We start from the raw sequence: 17,815 nt of genomic DNA, 5'->3' as shown, positions 1-17,815 counted from the left end.
ACTATTCTACTCTACTTTATCTTCTTTGTCTTCTTTAAATCCTTAAAATTTGTCCTTACACTTAAATTCCTTTCTATTATAGAAAATAATTCTTTAAACATACTTAGAGATTTCTTTGGTTATACATGTTCAGTCTTAAAAGTTAGTATTACCCCAGTGACTTGGTACCACACACGCAATCTGATGGAATGATATGTGGTACCTGAGTTCTGCTCCGGGAGTTTGGTAGATGATAAGCTAGACTTCTTTATGGATTAAGGCAAAGTGACATTTTTGTTAAAGGAAAATGCCAAAGGTTGAATGCTGTGGCTTCTATGTGCTAAAGTCAACAAGAAGTGGTCTGCACAGAGATCAAGCTTGCTACTGCTGAACATCACACTTACTGCTCTCAGAAGCTCTGCTACTTTCAGTTGTTGACACTGAGAAGCCTTGCAAACTTACCAAAGTCTTGCTAAATTTTCAGAAGTTGACCGACCGTGAAACATTTTAAGCAGAAAGGGAAATGCCGAAACAGTCACAATGCTTAGACTGGTTGGGAATCAAGGGAATTGAACTTCTGCCTGCTAATATTTATCGAGTAGATGAAAGAAGGAGGAATGCTCAGGCAGAAGGACCTTCATCTTTTCTGCCCTTGCTTGTCCCCATTATGCATGGGGAAAGTGTTAAAACAGTTCAATAAAGGTTATACTATTAGCTATAAAATATATACATATATATATAATTAGCCCTGTTACTGCCCCTCTTCACCTTTTGTTCCCTGTTCCCATGAGTTGTATCCAAATCAAAATCCAGAATGTGTGTTCTGAATCCTGGGATTCTTTCACAAAGTTTCCAAGAATGATTTCTTTCCACAGACTACTATGATCTAATGGGGTTCTCACAGGCTGCCAGTTGTTCAAGTCAGCTGTAGGCTTGTTCTAGGGACTTAATATTGCATCAAGTAGGAGTTTGGGAATAAATAGAATGCCTTTTCTCCTAATGCCTGATATCTTTTTAGATACACTATACTGAATTCCAGTCAGCATAAGGCTGATCGTGTGGATTTATGGACCATGGAATTTTAAGAAAACCCTGTATTTTAGTTTCATCCCAGGCCTGAGCTTGCAACAAGCAATTTTGGTATTGACTACCTACAGCCTGTTTGACCTGCTTATACTTGCTATTTAGGCATTCTCTTTTCTTTCTCCTGCTAATCAGAAACCAGCTTGTTACTGTTTCATTTATTCCTGTGTTCTTCACCTTGCCTTTGGGTTGGTCTTGGGAGTCTTGTAAGCTCTTAAGAAATAAAAGAAGGAAAGAAATAGAAGTGTCAGGCTCCAAACCAGTTTTAACTTCCCAGATGCAGTTCTCCTGGCAGCTTTCCAAAACCCAGTAATTCAGTAATTGCTTCTGAAGAACTCGGTGCATAAATGTGACTATAAATGGAAAATGTACTCCTTCTAGCCATAATTATTTTTAATAATAGTTTGCGTGCCTAAGAATCTCAAAATACTGTCTTTATATTGTCCTAATCTTACAAATATAAAAATTGAGTTATAAGAAGGTTAAAACCTACCATTAGACCAGTCAGTCAGAGGGTCTGGAAATAATTTTTGACTTCCAGAGCAGTCCTTTAATCACATTCTTTCTTCAATGCTTTAAAGAATGTCATTTCTGTTGATTATCCAGCATGTGTTACTTGTGTCGAGATGAATCACATCTCTGTACACGCACTGTTAAACTGTTATTCAACTCCTATATTTATTTATTACATTGATTTTCAAAGTGCCTGGTGCCCTTACATCCATATTGATTTACCAGATGCATTTTGCAACACAGAAAGTTAATAGTTCTATCATATGTTTATTGTGCTCTGTAAACAGATTTCATTTTCGTCTTGTTGCATCCTAGCTTGAAATGTATTATTTTATAAAAATCCTGACAGTTTATAAGTGTCTTCAAGATAGAAGTTGCCTGGTATGTTATGTAAATGGTAAAAAAAACATTTCTTGTGCAAGTTGCTTGACCAAAGAATGAATTATAGCTTTTCAAGTATATTTTTGAAAGCCATGTCTGATAGCAGACAAGAACCCTCAATGCTCTGCAGTTTTACAACTTAGCTCTTTATTAGCCTAGCAATTAGTGACAGTCATTTGACACGTTGCATAGGATAACCCATTTTTTTTACTATCTTAACTGTATTTTCTTCCAGTATGTGAGTGTTGCTGTGCATAGTGTCATCACTATAACAGATGTGAAAGGTTAGTGGTTTCCAGCTCTATTCTCCTGGAAACCCTAGAAGTTTCTAGTAGAAATCTGGGTGTCTGACAAAATAGGCTTGGTTACCTCCAAGGTCACTTCAGATCCGCAGGCGTTTTTCCCTCTCTTCTGACTCTGGCAGTGAGTCTGTGATGTGCAGGCTAAATCACCATGAATAGTTCTTCAATGACACATCCTGTAAGAATCAGGAAATCTGGCCTCAACGGAGCAAACCACTTAGACCTGCACTTAAATTAAGCTCAGTTCAGCAAAGAAACCAAACCTGCCCCAATCGGGAGGAAAAATTTCCTACTAATAATACTACTACTAAATAGCAGTTAAATAAATAAAGCAGCACAAAATCAGCATTAAGGCCAGCACTTGCATTTTTTTCATATAATTTTTTGTATTTTAAAGTATGAAGAGTAATTACAAGTTAAGTGATCTTAACTAAAGTTAACCCATACATGCATCCAATGGCTTACCATACCCTGAAGCTTTCTCAAGGGCAACAAGTACGCACATCAGGTAAGCAGCCACAGAGTCTACGTAAGCAAATTTGGAATGCTCTGCATGCAAGAGCAAATTAATCTGCACTAATAAAAGAGGAGTTGAATTACTTTTGTATTTTCTTGAAGCTTAATTTTACTAACATATAGACTAATTAAACATCCTCCTGTGAAGAAAAGTGATAAACTTTAGTAGTTTGAAACATTCTCTGTGAATAAAGGAAACATCAAATGTGCATTGGAGTATTAAGTAAGCTTGTAAAAGAAGCCTAAAAGACTGCCCTGCCTGCCCATCCCTTTCTTCCCCCCCGCCCAGTTGTTTTTAAGGTACTACCAGAATGCGATTCTGTGTTCCCTAGTGAAATCTCTAACCAATAGTCATAGCTTAAAAAGTGGTGAGGGAGAGTTAGCTGAACTAAACTAAAACAAGAATTGTCCAAAAATCTCAAGAGACATAGAGTTTGGTTATCAGGTATGAATGACTCAATTCACACTCACCATGAACCAATAATCAAGAAGGTGGAAAGGCCAAAGATGGTGGCAGAGAAGGGAGAGGAGTGAGGGAAAAAACAGAAAATTGTTTCCATTCTGTGTCAACGCAAGAAGAAGTCACTAGCGTGGCATGGGTGTCTGTCTCACCCATACACTGCTCCAGGCGACCCTCTTGTTGACTGCAAGGACTGCAGAATCAGAAATCCCGCTGCTTTCTTGCCCTTGTACCTAATCCAGGAGCAGGCCGTGCCACCAGGGCCTGTCCTCTGCCCCAAGGGAGCCGGGGTCCAGGCTGGGGTTAGGGCCCGCGGCTGCGCAGGGGCAGGGGCCGGGCCTTGGCAGGGCTGGCCCAGCTGGTGGCCCGGGGCTGTGCTGAGATGGGGCTGGGGGAGGCCCGGTGTGGGGAGGGACAGGCCAGGCTGGGGGTGCCCGCAGGGACCTGCCTGTGTCTCCACTGTGGGGCAAAACAAAACTGGCTTTCCAGGAACAAATCTTGACTCCAGAGGGACAAACTCGTATTTCCATTATGAACCCACAATGGTAGGATGCCATCTCAGCCTAGGGCTTGTGTTTACTCCCAAAGTTGGGAATCTCAGAGATGAGAGGGTTTGCCAAAGCAAACCTTGTGTGGACACAAGAGCAGACAGACAACCTGAGACTCACATGCACACTGCAGGTATCTTTTACAGCCTTCTCTGTTTGCACCTGCCGCGAAGCTTGGGAAACTAGAGAATTTGTCAGCGTTGCTTGACAATACTTTCGTCTGTTCAGGGAAAGCTTTAAATTGAATTTAGAGCTATGTGTTAAGAACAACAGAACTCTAGCAAACTGTGAAAAGGGCCAATTTTTGCCAAAGCTTTTGTCTTCCCTGCATGAGGTTGCGGAGAAGGAGAATTGTTAGCCAGGGTCCTGCCAATGCAGACAACAAGTAAGCGTGAGAGTCACTGAGGAGGAGGGCAGGGAAAGTTGCTAGCACAGGAACATCCTATCTGACCAGGAGGTCACAATGCAAGTGGAATTCCAAATTTAAGACTTTTATCACAACACCTAGAATGAGAACTGGAATTCTCACTGCAGTGTAAACACATATAGTGTTAATCATTACCAGCTTTCCTGAATTCTTCTTCCTTCTCATATTCCCTTTAAAATATTTCACTCCATACAACAGATTTACTGCTGCAGTCTTTAAACTTGATGAGCTGATGGCTTCTCTGGCTTGTTTGAATCTGCAAATCTTTTAGCATGTGCAAAGGAGAGACTATGAATTCCAGCTCCGTCTCTGTCTCCGCTGCGGCGGCCGCAGCGGCGGAGGTGAAGAGCGTTGCCTCCTGCTCTTGCCTAGGGCTGGCATTTTGCATCGTTCTTGCCCAGGGCTGGCATTTTGTGTTGTTCTTGCCCAGAGCTCACATTTTGCATCGTTCTTGCCCAGGGCTGGCATTTTGCATCGTTCTTGCCCAGGGCTGGCATTTTGCACTGCTTTGCTAACTGGCTCTCCCAGTTCTCCCATAACCCAGCAGAGCCGCTTTTGCAAGCACATCGCAACTGAAACACTTTGTTTCATTCCTGTTGTTCACAAGTTTCATTTTTTATCTTGACTTTTCATTTACTAGCCTTTTTATTTAGAAGATACTGTTTTCCCTGGCATTCATTGCCATTGGCTGTGCTTTGAATACCATGGGAGCTTAGTCAGCTGTTAATACAACTGAGAGGCTAAAACTTGTTTTTCTTCTTATCCCTTTCACCCAGTGGAAGGTTTTCTTTCTCACTGTACTGATATTTGATATCCTGCCTCCAACTGATGTTCATCTTTAACTTACTTTTAAAGAACATGGTGTCAGCTAGCTCTGTTAATTATCACTCATTTTGACCCTTTTTTATACTGCTTTGCAACATATTTTGGAGGGGTTACTTCTGAGGAGATTTTTTTTCTTTGCTCACCAGACACCCTCTTCTTTAACCAAAAAAAAAAAAGGTTCTCATGCTTTGTAACCCTGTATTTATTTAATCTACAGAATTAAAAGAATGCTTACTGTAAACAATGGACTCGTCATCAGCTTTTCAGAACATCTGTTACAAGTAATATTGTAAAAGAAGGGAATTTGATTTCTTGGTGTTTCTCTAGATGCGGTTTATATTCTAACAGATTTTCCTGATGATCCTTGTTTCTCTCTTTTTTAATGAGAAATGATCGTTCTGACCACATCAGTTGCCTACATTGGAAATAAACAGTAGGAATCCTTTAATATAAAGCTATTGATCATTTAATCAAATGTATCACTATAAAACATGGTAAAAACTGTCTTTTGCTCTCTTTAAGATAAGCAAATGAGTAAAACAGTTCTAAAACCTTATTCTACCATGAATGTAGAACACTTTCTACATTCCATTCTACATTCCATTTCTGCCACTCTTTCAGAGTAATTCTTTCTCACTAGCAGTTACTCACTAGTTACTAGCAGTAACTTAAGGATCTTTGGGAACAAGATGCTTTAATCTACAGGAAAAAAAACATCATATATCAAAATAGAAATACCTCAACAATATTTTAAAGGCACCCCGATTGCCCCTATAATCTCATGGTTTAATTGTCCTACTTGCGCATTTATAAAAATATCTTCAATATCAGCAGGTATTTTCATAGAAAGCAGAGGCTTATCTGACAAAGAAAACCTCAAATATAATAAGTTTCACCTTGTGAAAAAGAGTCCAGGAAAAAATTCATTTCACATCGTGAGAGATCATGGAAAGTGAATACAATGCAACCTACTGCATTTTTCATTCTGTCCTTGAAAGAGGTGTAATCAGCAAGCAGGATCAGAAAAACACTAGCAATTAAGAGACATAGTTACTATAAGGTTGAAGGTTTCCATACTGAATTGGGGAATAATTTCAAGTATACAACAATAAATAACAGAAGAGCTGCATGGTAGAGAAGCTTAGACTCGAGAAGCTTAGACTCAACGTTCAAGAAACAGCTGAAATGGCCACAGAAGTAGCTATGGAGATACAATTCCTATGCCTTTGACTGAATTTTACAGAACCTTGAAATGAATTCCTGTTTCCACACATACAAAAGCTGAGTGAATGTAGTGCAAACAGGCCTTTTTTAATATAATTATTACCTTTTTGTCTCTTATCTTTACTCCAATAAAACTTATTTGCAGTGAATTTGAAATAAAGGAAAACATTTTTAACTGTTATAGGTCCATGGAAAACACTGCTTTGGGCAGTTAGTTAAACTCTGTGGGTGAATAATTTTATGGTTGATAATAATACCTGCAGGTACAGTACATGGCAAGATAAGGATAATTAAGATAAGGGTAGTTGAATCTTATTCTTGGTCTGTATAAACTAAATGATCTAAAAGACCGGAGGGATTTTTTTCTTCCAAGCTTTATTTTAGGTGCAGCAGTACATACTTGTTTAGTGAATACATACTTGTTTAGTGAATATTAGAAACTTTTTTTTTAAGCCTTTCTTTCTTGCATATTTCTGGCAATAGGACAGCGGATCACAGATGTCTTCTGATATCAGATTTTTTTTTAGTGACTTTGATGGAAAATCATAAGGCCTGCAAACAAATAAGTGGTCATTTACAGTGAGAGCAACTCATTGAATTATATATATATATTCAGAAGGGTGTAAAATGGTGTATATTATTGAACTACAAGATTCATGTATATAAATGTTTTAGTACTTTTGGAATTTCTAAGCAGAGAGCACCTTAAGAATTTGGATGTGTTTCTGCATTAAGCAGTCGGTGCACACGCTTCTGAACGTCAGCGTGGAGATCAGAGAGAAAGAGGGAGTTCTGCTGCTCAACATCTCTTCTCCCTTAATGAGCTTCCCAGTCCTGCACCGGCTGCTGAGGAAATCCAGGTCCTTAGCAGATTCTGGATAATTCTGTATATCAATGGTGATGCAAGCGTGGAACACGTATATGTCAGCTTTTAGTTTCTATTCCTCTGCTTTTATAATTACACCCTGACAGGGAATTACTTTGTCCATTTTTTTTTTTAAATCATCTTCTCTGACTGATCAACCAATATAATGTGTCTGCTGAAAAAGGAATCCTGGAATGTATCAAGCAGGGTAGCCCCAACAGACATTAGGAATCAGAGGTTTTAAAAAAGCACTCTTGAGGTCTCATCTGAAGTACTCTGTACAGTTCTAGTCCCATATGCTCAAAACTGAAACAGGTAGACGTCAGGCATAATAACATGACCGGGCAGATGGAGACCTACAGATTCTTGTAAGAAGAGTCTAGAAGAGCTTGACTCGTCCTATCTAGTGAACAAAAAGTTCACAATAGTAGTGTATGGACAGAACCATCCTTTACAAAAACATTAGGGCAGATATACCCTGAAGGGAAAGGATTTATTTAGGCTAAAAGACAATCCTGGTGTGCATAAAACAGGCAAGTGCTATTTAAGTTCTAGTTCAAAATTTCTAACTATGCAAAGAAATTTCCCCCACAGACTTCAAGTATGGGTATTATGGACAAGAACTGTCTTTGAATTTAAATCCATGCTCGATTTTTATTATTATGTTTAAGCATTTGATCTTTTTCTGACCCTAAGCAAGACGGATATTTCATGGTTGTTGCTTTTTTTAAAGCTTCGGTACATTTTATGCACATACCGAACTGCTTCCCAGAATACACCCTTTTAATTTGGAGGGGAGGAAAAGTGAGTTGATCTACAAGTTAACTAGTGATCTAAAAGTTAACTAGCTATATATTATCTACTGAAAAGAACAACAAGCTTAGTTTTATTACAAAAAAAAGTTTGATAGCATATAATCATTAAGAAATAGCAGACATTCCTAGTGTGTTTATTCTGATCATAGAGGGAATTGAAGAATAACAGCGAGCTGTACTTCATATTTAGTATCCTGCTGTTTGGCAGTTTGGAAAGAAAGAGAAGATGCGCAGAAGCATGACCCAGTCTAGATCCAGTTTTGAGTTTTGGCGCCATATAATGATCTGCTGTGGCTAAAATATAATCACTCTTTCCAGATTACTTTTCAGCTGCATCAAGTACATGAATTGGTTCCTCACAATTTGGCATGACCAGTTAACACAGGTGTAAGGATCACATTTTAGGACATGCCAGAGTACTTTAAAGTAATTGTGGGAAAAAATGTATGTAGCCACAAAGAACATAAAATAAAGGCATAACTGGTCTGTGAGCTGAAGGTTCCTCTCCACTGGGAGTCTTTCAGTATCACAGATTGATTTTAAATGTAACAGCATGCTCTGATAATGAAGGTTCCGTCTGAAACTGGAAAACTTGTGGCTGCAAAGGTTGCATCTGAAGGAAAGAGCTGTTTGCGCATTGCTACAATGCAAAGGACAAACGTTCTTGTATGTGTTTTGTGCATGGAAACAACTTCAAATGCTCATTAAACACCCACTGATGAGCCAAAAGAAGAAGAAGAAAAAAAAAGATAGCCTTGCAATAAGTGAATTTCAAGTGACTGTTAAATATTTAAAATTACAAGCGGAGTTCTCATACTTTCCACACTTTTCTGTTCGTTCTCCTAGCTTAGTAGCATCTCTTGTAAACAGATTTTGTTTCAGTCACTTGCACTGCAGTCTAAGACACTCAGATGTGCCTTCAGGAGAGCCTTCAGGTGCAGGTGAGTATGCATGACAATAACACCTAATACATATGCATTGCAAACATCTAATAACCTATGCATAAGAATTACTGCCTGCAGAGAACAAGCAGTATTTTTCTAACAGAGTTTCACCTTAAGCCACTGATTGTGCTTTAAGACTGCAAGAAATCTAACCTCACCAATTACTAATATAATATCTGTCGCTAAGAATTAGTTTTAATAGGCCATCGGCAGTATAACTAATCTATTACGATAGTCCGTGTGTTGTCAGATCCCAATGACATGGACAAAACCAGTGACAAAAACTAAACCCAAGCACTTACGTGTGTGTTTTAATAACCCAAGATCTTACATGGGAGATATCACAAGAAAAATGCTTCAAATGTTATCTGACATGGTTAGTGCTTTTTTAAACTTGAAAATCAATGTTATCATGCTGCTTCTCCACACAAACAGACAATAACAAGGTTAAAATAATATTAGGTATGTCTTAATTTCAAAACAATCCTTGAAAATGAAGGCTGAAATGCCCAATCTCTTGACCTAAAGCACTGAAGCTTACAAAGTCATTGAGATAATCTCAGACATAAATGAAAAATCACTGGAAAGGAAACACAGATAAAACATGATTCTAAGGCTAACAGTGGTTAACTCTTTGGATTCAGAGAGTATACTAAAATATAGTGTGCAAAAAAATCTAGGCCGTGCCTTTAGACGGGTCATAGCTTCTGGAACAGACTCTTGAATTAATAATATTTGTAAGCTATTAGATGGATACTTACATTGTCTTTGAAAGCTTATTATATCAATTTTGTGTGCCTTTGTTAGGTAAAGTGTTGGGAGTCAATTCAATAAATTTAGGGAAAAATTGTTGGTTTTCATACTACTGAAGGTCATTTGGGTGTCGTCTTAAGATGGGTAGTATAAAATCAAACCACAAAATTAGTGTTTTATTATTAATATATTAATGATTAATTCATTATTGTTTTATTATATGTATAGATGGATCTACTGCCATAATCTTATTTCAGCTTACCTGTATAAGACTGTTAGGATTTGCCAACATAGGTCTGTTCCCAGCCCCTAATTTTATTAATGACCAGTGGGCTACTATCGCTGCTCCCTGAGTCTCTGTTCAACTTCAGCACATGAAAGATGCTCAATTGTCTCACAAAATTATTCAGAAGTATTATTAAGTTATGCACCTAGCATATGCTTCTCAAGTTGGGCTGTTCATAATCATCTTTGTGGATAAAATCAAAGCAATCTCTCTCTCAGATGCTATCAAGACAGTCCAAGGTGATGATCATAACTCTTCTGTACATAAAAGCAAAGAAATGGCAGAACAAGTCTGATGAATGAGATTTTTTGTACTTTGAAAGCACTGTCCTCATATTTCAAAAGCTCAATAAATTGCAGTTAACAGGGTCAAATGCAGCACTGAACACAACTTTGTCAGGAATGAATCATGATAGCACACAGAGAAAAAGCACAAGATGCCAGAGCGCAGCGTCCTTCTTTAGTTTTGCTTATAGTCAGGTTTTACTGTCCGAGAGTTTCCACTTAAGAAGCAAGATAGAAAGCAGAGAACACGAAGATTTTCACTCAAAGGACGGTAATCAAGGGAGTGAACTGGATTAATTCACAATAATTCAAATGGGCCAGTATTAAGGCCATCCACCTTCTCTTCTTTCCATTCTGTCAAACATAGTTATATGCATCCAAGGTTATACATAAATTGGATTATTTTGGTAAAGAGTGCTTTGTGTGGTTGTAGCTCTCCCACAGGTCCAAAGCTCCTATCCCATCTCTTTGACAGGAGACTTCCTCCTTGATCCCTAAGGGAAGTCGGAATATGGACAGGAAGAGGATACTCATCAGTAAAAAAATTACTTTGTCAGAAGCCATCATCCTGATCAGCCCTAGTGACCCATGTGCAGAAGATGAACTTTCTTTGGACTTCTGTCAATCTTCATTTGCCACATAAGCTTACTCTCAAAGATCACCTAAGCCTGCTCCCTAATACAGAACACTAAAGTTTATAGTGACAAGCACAGTTCTTCTGCACCACGCCACCTGGGACACAAACCATGACAATTCAACACAAGCTTGCATCTTGGGGTTTCTTGCCCACCCATATCTTCTGAGAGCTCTGGATAAAAAAGGGCCAGTTCCCCTATTTTCTTCTATTTTTTTTTTCCCAGAGAGCCTGGATTCCATCTAGCTTGTGAAGTGACTCATGTCACAGCAATCTCCTTTTTTTCTGCTTTCTCTGTTAGGCTGAGCTTCATGGGTATTTTCTACAGCCATAGAGCACTTTTCACAACAAATTGATAAAAAATAAAATAACGATAAAAAAAAAAAGAAAGTGAATTACAAGGGTATTACTTCAGGTTTCAAGTTTTAAGCTCCTAACTTTACCAGCTTGATCGGAGAGCTTAGTTTTTATGCTCTCTAGGTACTAAGTGGAAAAACAGAATTCAGATGCAGAGTCTCCTTCCTTGTCCCTGCTGGCTTGGCATGAAAGTCAAACTCCTAAAACAAACTATGTGAACCCCTCTGTTTCATGTGTTTTGACAGCAAATGAGTATCAGTGTAGACACAAGCCTTTATTGCATGCTTGTGTGAAGTTAAACATGCAGCTGAAAGCAAAAATTGGCCGGTTTGCTTTACAGTTTTATATATCTACATATATTCAATGAAACTTTGATGCATAATTTTTTAATGTTTAATAGCTTAAAATAACGTCACACATATTCCAAATGACACACTAGAAGCAAAAGCATCACATGTTCTTAAGAAGTGCATTTGTTGTAAGTTTTAGAAAACAAAGATTCATTGTTTTTCTTGTAATCCAATTTAATCTCTTTAATGCACTAGGAAATAACTTGGATATCTCCTGAAAGATCATGAAGATTGTTCTATAGATATTTTATGTAGCTACTATACTTTAAATAGTCTTGTCTGAGACAAAGATGAAATGGCTGCAGAGTATGCCTGTACTCTTGCTGCCTGTGCCATAGCTGTTAACAAGACAAATTATACAGATCACAGATTATACAGATTCAGACCATCATTTTTGATCCTGACAGCAATTTCAATATATAAAAATGCATGTTTATTAATACTTCCATCTTTTGGGGTAAGGAAATAAATCTAAAACCATATATTTATTGTATATTTATAAAAATATATATACATTATGTATGTACTTATTATATTCGCATAAGAAAAAAAGATAAAATGTCAACAATGTTAATCAGAAGAAAGAAAAAAAAAAACAGTCCAGGAAACATAACTGTTTTAATAATGTGCAAGTTCAATGCATATTGCAATTGCAGTTATGTTTCATTTCTTTGACTTAACCTTGAAACGGAGAAAACGCAGAAATGTTCAAAGCGTCACAGAAGGTCTATTTATGATCTAATGATATAAACATTGTTGCTGATAATTGCACTTAATGAAATTATTAACTAGGTGCTGACTAATTAACTAGGGCTTTGTAAACGTGAGCTTTGTAAAGGTGACGCACTCTTAATAGCTATTATTATTGTACTGTTTGTAACTAAATATCTTTGCTACCGCACGGGTACACAGGATTCCGCTGCAATCTCTGTGAACTGATATCCCAGTTATGCCATTGCCACTCAGTGCTCATAAGATGTACAGTGTTGTTTCCCTTAAAGAACTGTAAAAAAGATAAATGATACGAATTACTTGCTGAGAACATGACATCAGATCCAGTTGTTTGATTCCCTCAGTCAGTAATTGCGTACATGCCCATGTTAGCACTTTCTTTTAACTCTATGGAAATTGAGACTATCAAATTCTTCAATAATAAGCATGAAATGGAATATTTTAATGTCTGTCTGTCTGTATGGACTGCTTTTGTTATTCAGGAAACGAATATTATCCAGAAAATGAATGTAACTAAAAATCACAAATACAACTTTTGATCTAATAAATTATGGGACTTCTTCCTTATTCACAATTTGAGAATAGTTTTTGGCTTTAATATTTCAGGAAACAAATATTCATTTAATTGAGTTGACCTGCATGAGAATAGTAATTTAGAAAATTGTTGGAATTTAGTCGGTTTCTCATACATACTGTAGTCAAATCCAGCTATAAGTGCAAAAATCAGTAGTACACTACTGAAATTTCATGACAATCTTCAACTTCAAAAATTAATTTCAAGATACTGTCTTCTTTCTGAAGTACAAATAATGTCTATATTCAGTTTCTGTATAATGCAAACAAATAAACCATTTTATCATATATCTCCCACAGAAGTTCAAGTTATTTTCCTAGTTCCATTAGCCTGGGAACTACTTTGAATGGATACAGGACATAAGTAAACCACTGTATATAGCACAGTGCTGCAAGCCATCACTTGCTATTAGAGACTTTGATTTCTTAAGGGAAATCTTTTATTATGATGATGTGAATTTTACTTAATATTTATCACATCAAGATTAAAAAACAAAACAAAACAAAAAAAATCACAACGGTATCGAGAGAAGTAGCTTTAGGCAAAGTAGGAACGAGCAGCAAAACTGCACCCATGACATTCTCTCTAAGAAGCCGAGTCCAAATGAACCTTCTGGCTCAACCACTAGGACTAATTCTGGAGCTGCCTCCAGGCTTGTTCTCCCTTGCTTAGGGGCACTTATAAAGTGGCAGGAATCTGCCCTGGCAGTGAGATGACAATAATGGAAGGCTGCAGGCTGTCCACTGTCCTCCTTTCGTCCACCTTCCTCCATGCCTCAAAAATATATTCTTGGATTGCTGGCCCATAAATTTCAGACAGATTTTTCTGAAACACGCGGTTTTACAGAGAAATGCTGGGATTTTTTTTCGGAAACCAAGAACTGCCATCATAAGGTTTTTCATGTTGGTAATAGTTGGCAAAGCCTGTTCTTACAGAGACTGCTTAACACAGTAACAGTAGTAGAAATGGAACCATTATCTTCTGTGAAGGCTAATAAGCAAAAGCAGATACACTTGAAGTATTTTTAGGCTCCTGGTAAAAGTCTCTTTGGTGTGTTTCCATAAGCTCTCATTCACTTGAGATCGAATCAGCTTAATGGGATATAATCAGAGAGCAGTCTTACCAACAGCTGAGACAGCTCACCACACTTCAAATCACATTGTAACCTGGGAGAAGCTTATGCTACAACCTTCTAATCTGTATCTTTAAAAAAAATATGGCTAGTAAGCTAATGTTGAAACATACCCTAAAGGGTCAATAGCCTAAATTTAGGGAGAAGAGCTGTTCTTTAGAGCATCAGTTTCTAGAGTAAGAGTTCAGCAGGCATATGCAGCACAAAGAAAACCTCTCTTTGCTGGAAATCAAAGCATGTACTTAGCTAGCAGATAAGCAGAAAACAACACTGTAATATTGAAAACAATTGGGAAGGAAAGAATACCCATCTCTTTATATTTAGATGGTAAAAAACTGTCAGCTTCCCCATCATAACATTTTTATAAATTGTTCCACAAAAGTTGTCTTTTATATTATAATTACCAGCATTCTTGGTTTGTAGAAGTTGGGTTACAATGCATTTGGGTACAAGAAAATATCTCATCAAATAAGGTAACACTGTGTTCAGCACATCGTGCTTGTTTCTTTCTGAAACATGGACTTCTATTGTTACAACCTGCTGAAACATCACTTTTAAGCAGAAGGGGAAATTCTATCAGGAGATAAAATGCTAAAGCACCAAGGGAGTTTCTCACATCGTTTTTGCCCTCATGATGAAAATATGTATCTTTATAGTGTTTCCTCTGGACTTATGGTGTGCATATTACTGAGAAAGTACATCCTGTGGCTTTAATTTTAGGCATATTCATCACAGTAAACATCGTTTGCCCAAATAGAGTGAAACCTAATGCTTGTTTTAGATGCCTCACACAATTTAAACATATATTCAAATACTTTGACTAAGCTTTCACCTTTCCATAAATCCCTTCTGTGATAGAAATTGTACATTTTTGGGGTGAAATGTGTTGCGACGTGATAACTAATGGGAAGAGAGATCTCATCCTGTTAGAAAAGAAATCCCTTAGCCCTAAGACAGATATAATAACAAGGAAGTTTCTTAGAGTATTAAATCATATTTAATTGCTCCTTCCAACAATTTAAGGAGCAGATTTGAACTGGTACTCTAAAGCAAGTATTTCTGTTTGTTTGCTTGCTTTCATGTTTCTGGTCTTCTTTTCAAAAATCTTCAAACACAAATATTAGTGAAAGAAGCATGTATGGCACCAGTCCCTATGCTCCATTATCCCAGAGAGAGAGAGGAATATTCGTTATCCAAAACTGGTAAAAACTGCACCGGACCACTTGTTTCCAGTTTGGGATACTTTCAATCAAGAAGAAAAAAAAAAAAAAAAAAAAAACACTAAATTGTTCAGATTCTTCAAGGAAAACAAACAAACAAAACACAAGAGAATGTGCAGAGACATCAACACAGAATGATGAAGAAAGATCAGTAAAATCGGTAAAAGTTACTGATTTTCAACAACAACAAGAGATGGTAAGTCCTTTAGTACATAAAAAGCTATTGCAGGAGTAAAAGTTGAAAGGGAACAATTATTCATTCTTTCTTGTGAGAGATAGGGGTCCACAAGTGAAATCAGTTAAGATTAATATAAAAAGAAGATAAACTTTCTCAAAGCAAGTAGTTAACACATGGATCTTATTGGCCAGGGATGCTGTGGATTTTTTTTTTTTTTTTTTGAGCTTACCTAAAACGTATGTATCAGTTATTGCTAATCTAAGCTAGTAGTGCTCTTTTCATATTTCTAAAGTGTTTAAGGATATTCTCCATGTTCATGGATAAGACAAAGGGGGTGGTGGGCAAGTAAACAAACAAACATCTCTATTTTAGCACAAAAGATTTGTTTAATCAATAGAAAAAAAAACTTTTAAACAGGCTTGAGAATAAAAAAGTATTCAATTGCCTGGGAAGATCTTACCCAAACCTGCCTGGAAGAAGTACTATGTTAGATGTTCTCTTGAATGCTTCCTTTTCAGGAAGCATCTGGCACAATAATGCTTGAATTGTCGACAGCCTGTCCCCAATTGCAGCTATCCCACTTAACAAAGCAGTATATTCAGTCAGGTATTCATTTCATTAACTAGCCATTAGTTGACGCATGACGACATGCTGTCTGAGCCTTGGAGAACAACAGAGAGCTCTCTTTTTTGCCTCAGTAATGTAGTACTTATTCCAGTAGCTCTTCTACTGAAGGGAGGAAAAACAAGAACAAAAGAGCTGATGATAAGATTTTTAAGAAGATTTAGAAACCTAGACCTAAGATTCCTGTAAAAAATAGCTTAAATGCATGTAACAAGGTAGAATTTGAGTATTTTTTTCATACAGGTACCATGCTGATATGTGGGATCCAGTTGAAGTGTATTGATTATATGAGGTTTTCTCTTTATGACCATATATGAGCTTTCCTCTCACTGCTGGGTGAGACTGCGTAGCATCTGATGTGACAGAGAAAGGCACACAGAAGACGTCCACCTCTCCATCCTTGGCTGCGACCAAACGGCAAAATCTTGGTCTAGCTCAAGGAATCCATGTCTGACTGGAAAAGGGCTTGGGAAGACCCTGGTGTCACAAACATTTCCACTCGTGATTCTTCTGTAGTGATCTGCTACTAATTTGTGTGTTCATGGTGTCCCCGGGAAGGCACAAATCCTGCCAGTGGCCCCAACGGGGCCTGCAACTCCATGAAGTGTGTGGTGTAGGCCACGCACAGGCACGCAAGCTCCACCGCATTCATGTCCACATTACAGAGCTGTCTCTTCTTCACTGGTAGGCACAGGGAGGTTTCCAAGAGCACTACCACTGCCCAGAACTTAGAGAGAATAGAAGTTCTTCTGGCAAACAGCACTGAAGACAGCACTCTCCTTTTAAAGCTCCTGGATCCAGAGCTATGGTGCAGTTTTATCTGACACACATATTACACCTGCTCCCTGAATAGCTTCCTGAGCTGTAGACCTCTGTACAACTGTTAAGGTGTGGAGAGGAAAAAAAAAAAGTTCATATCCTAATACAATGCCACAAACCTGTGACTGTTAAACAAGCAGTTAGCAGGAGTTTCATTCATGTTCTGCAACAGGGTGTTTTCTCTTCACTCCTAGCTCAAACTGTGTGTAGCAGCATCGGAAAATGCTCAGCCCCATTTTGGAAAACAAAGTGACCCTAGCAACAAGCCTGAGATGATAAGAATTTGGAAAACAGATGAAGGTGTGAGCAAGCAGTGTGGACAGCAGCCACGTGCTCCTCTTGAGTGATGGCCTAGAAACCACTCCCTGATGCGTAACTTCCCCAAAGCGTAGACAGAAGTGGTGAATCCTGTGTATCTTAACACAGCTGTATGTGCATCATATGCTTATGTGTTTATAATGTACAAGATATTTCCATTTTTTTTTCACCTCAGAGCCCTGAAAACTCACCCACTTTTAAATTGAAGCCAAAGTTTTCATGTATTCACATCTCTTCATAACCTGAAACAAACAAAAATGCTACATATCACAACACAGTACCATCTCATTAACTGCACAGCTTCCTAACATTTGTTGCATTATAATTTAGTAAGCAAGAGAAGCAGATTCAATGTTCTGACACATAAAGAACGTATGACTTTTCTCTCTCTCCTCCTCTTCTTGTACATAATAAAGAGCTGATTTTACACTACCTACGTCTTGGGGCATAAAGCAGCGTACCGTCACATAACGAAGGCCAAAAAATGCAGCAGAGAATGTTTTCCTGTCATCGCAACCTTCTGTGGTTAACTTTCTGTGCTAATAGGAAGGTTAGGACACAACTGGCCATCTCAGCAAGCAGTGTGGTTGGCTGATGGCAGACCTCCCCAGTGAAACGGAGCAGGGGACGCAGCCTCCACACAGGCACTGCACATTTTCAGGGGACTTCATT

The sequence above is a fragment of the Tinamus guttatus genome, unplaced genomic scaffold, assembly GCF_059628265.1.
Source record: "Tinamus guttatus ecotype Peru unplaced genomic scaffold, ASM5962826v1 Tinamus_guttatus_pri_ptg000308l, whole genome shotgun sequence".
Taxonomy (NCBI): domain Eukaryota; kingdom Metazoa; phylum Chordata; class Aves; order Tinamiformes; family Tinamidae; genus Tinamus; species Tinamus guttatus.
This window is presented reverse-complemented; position numbering follows the sequence as displayed.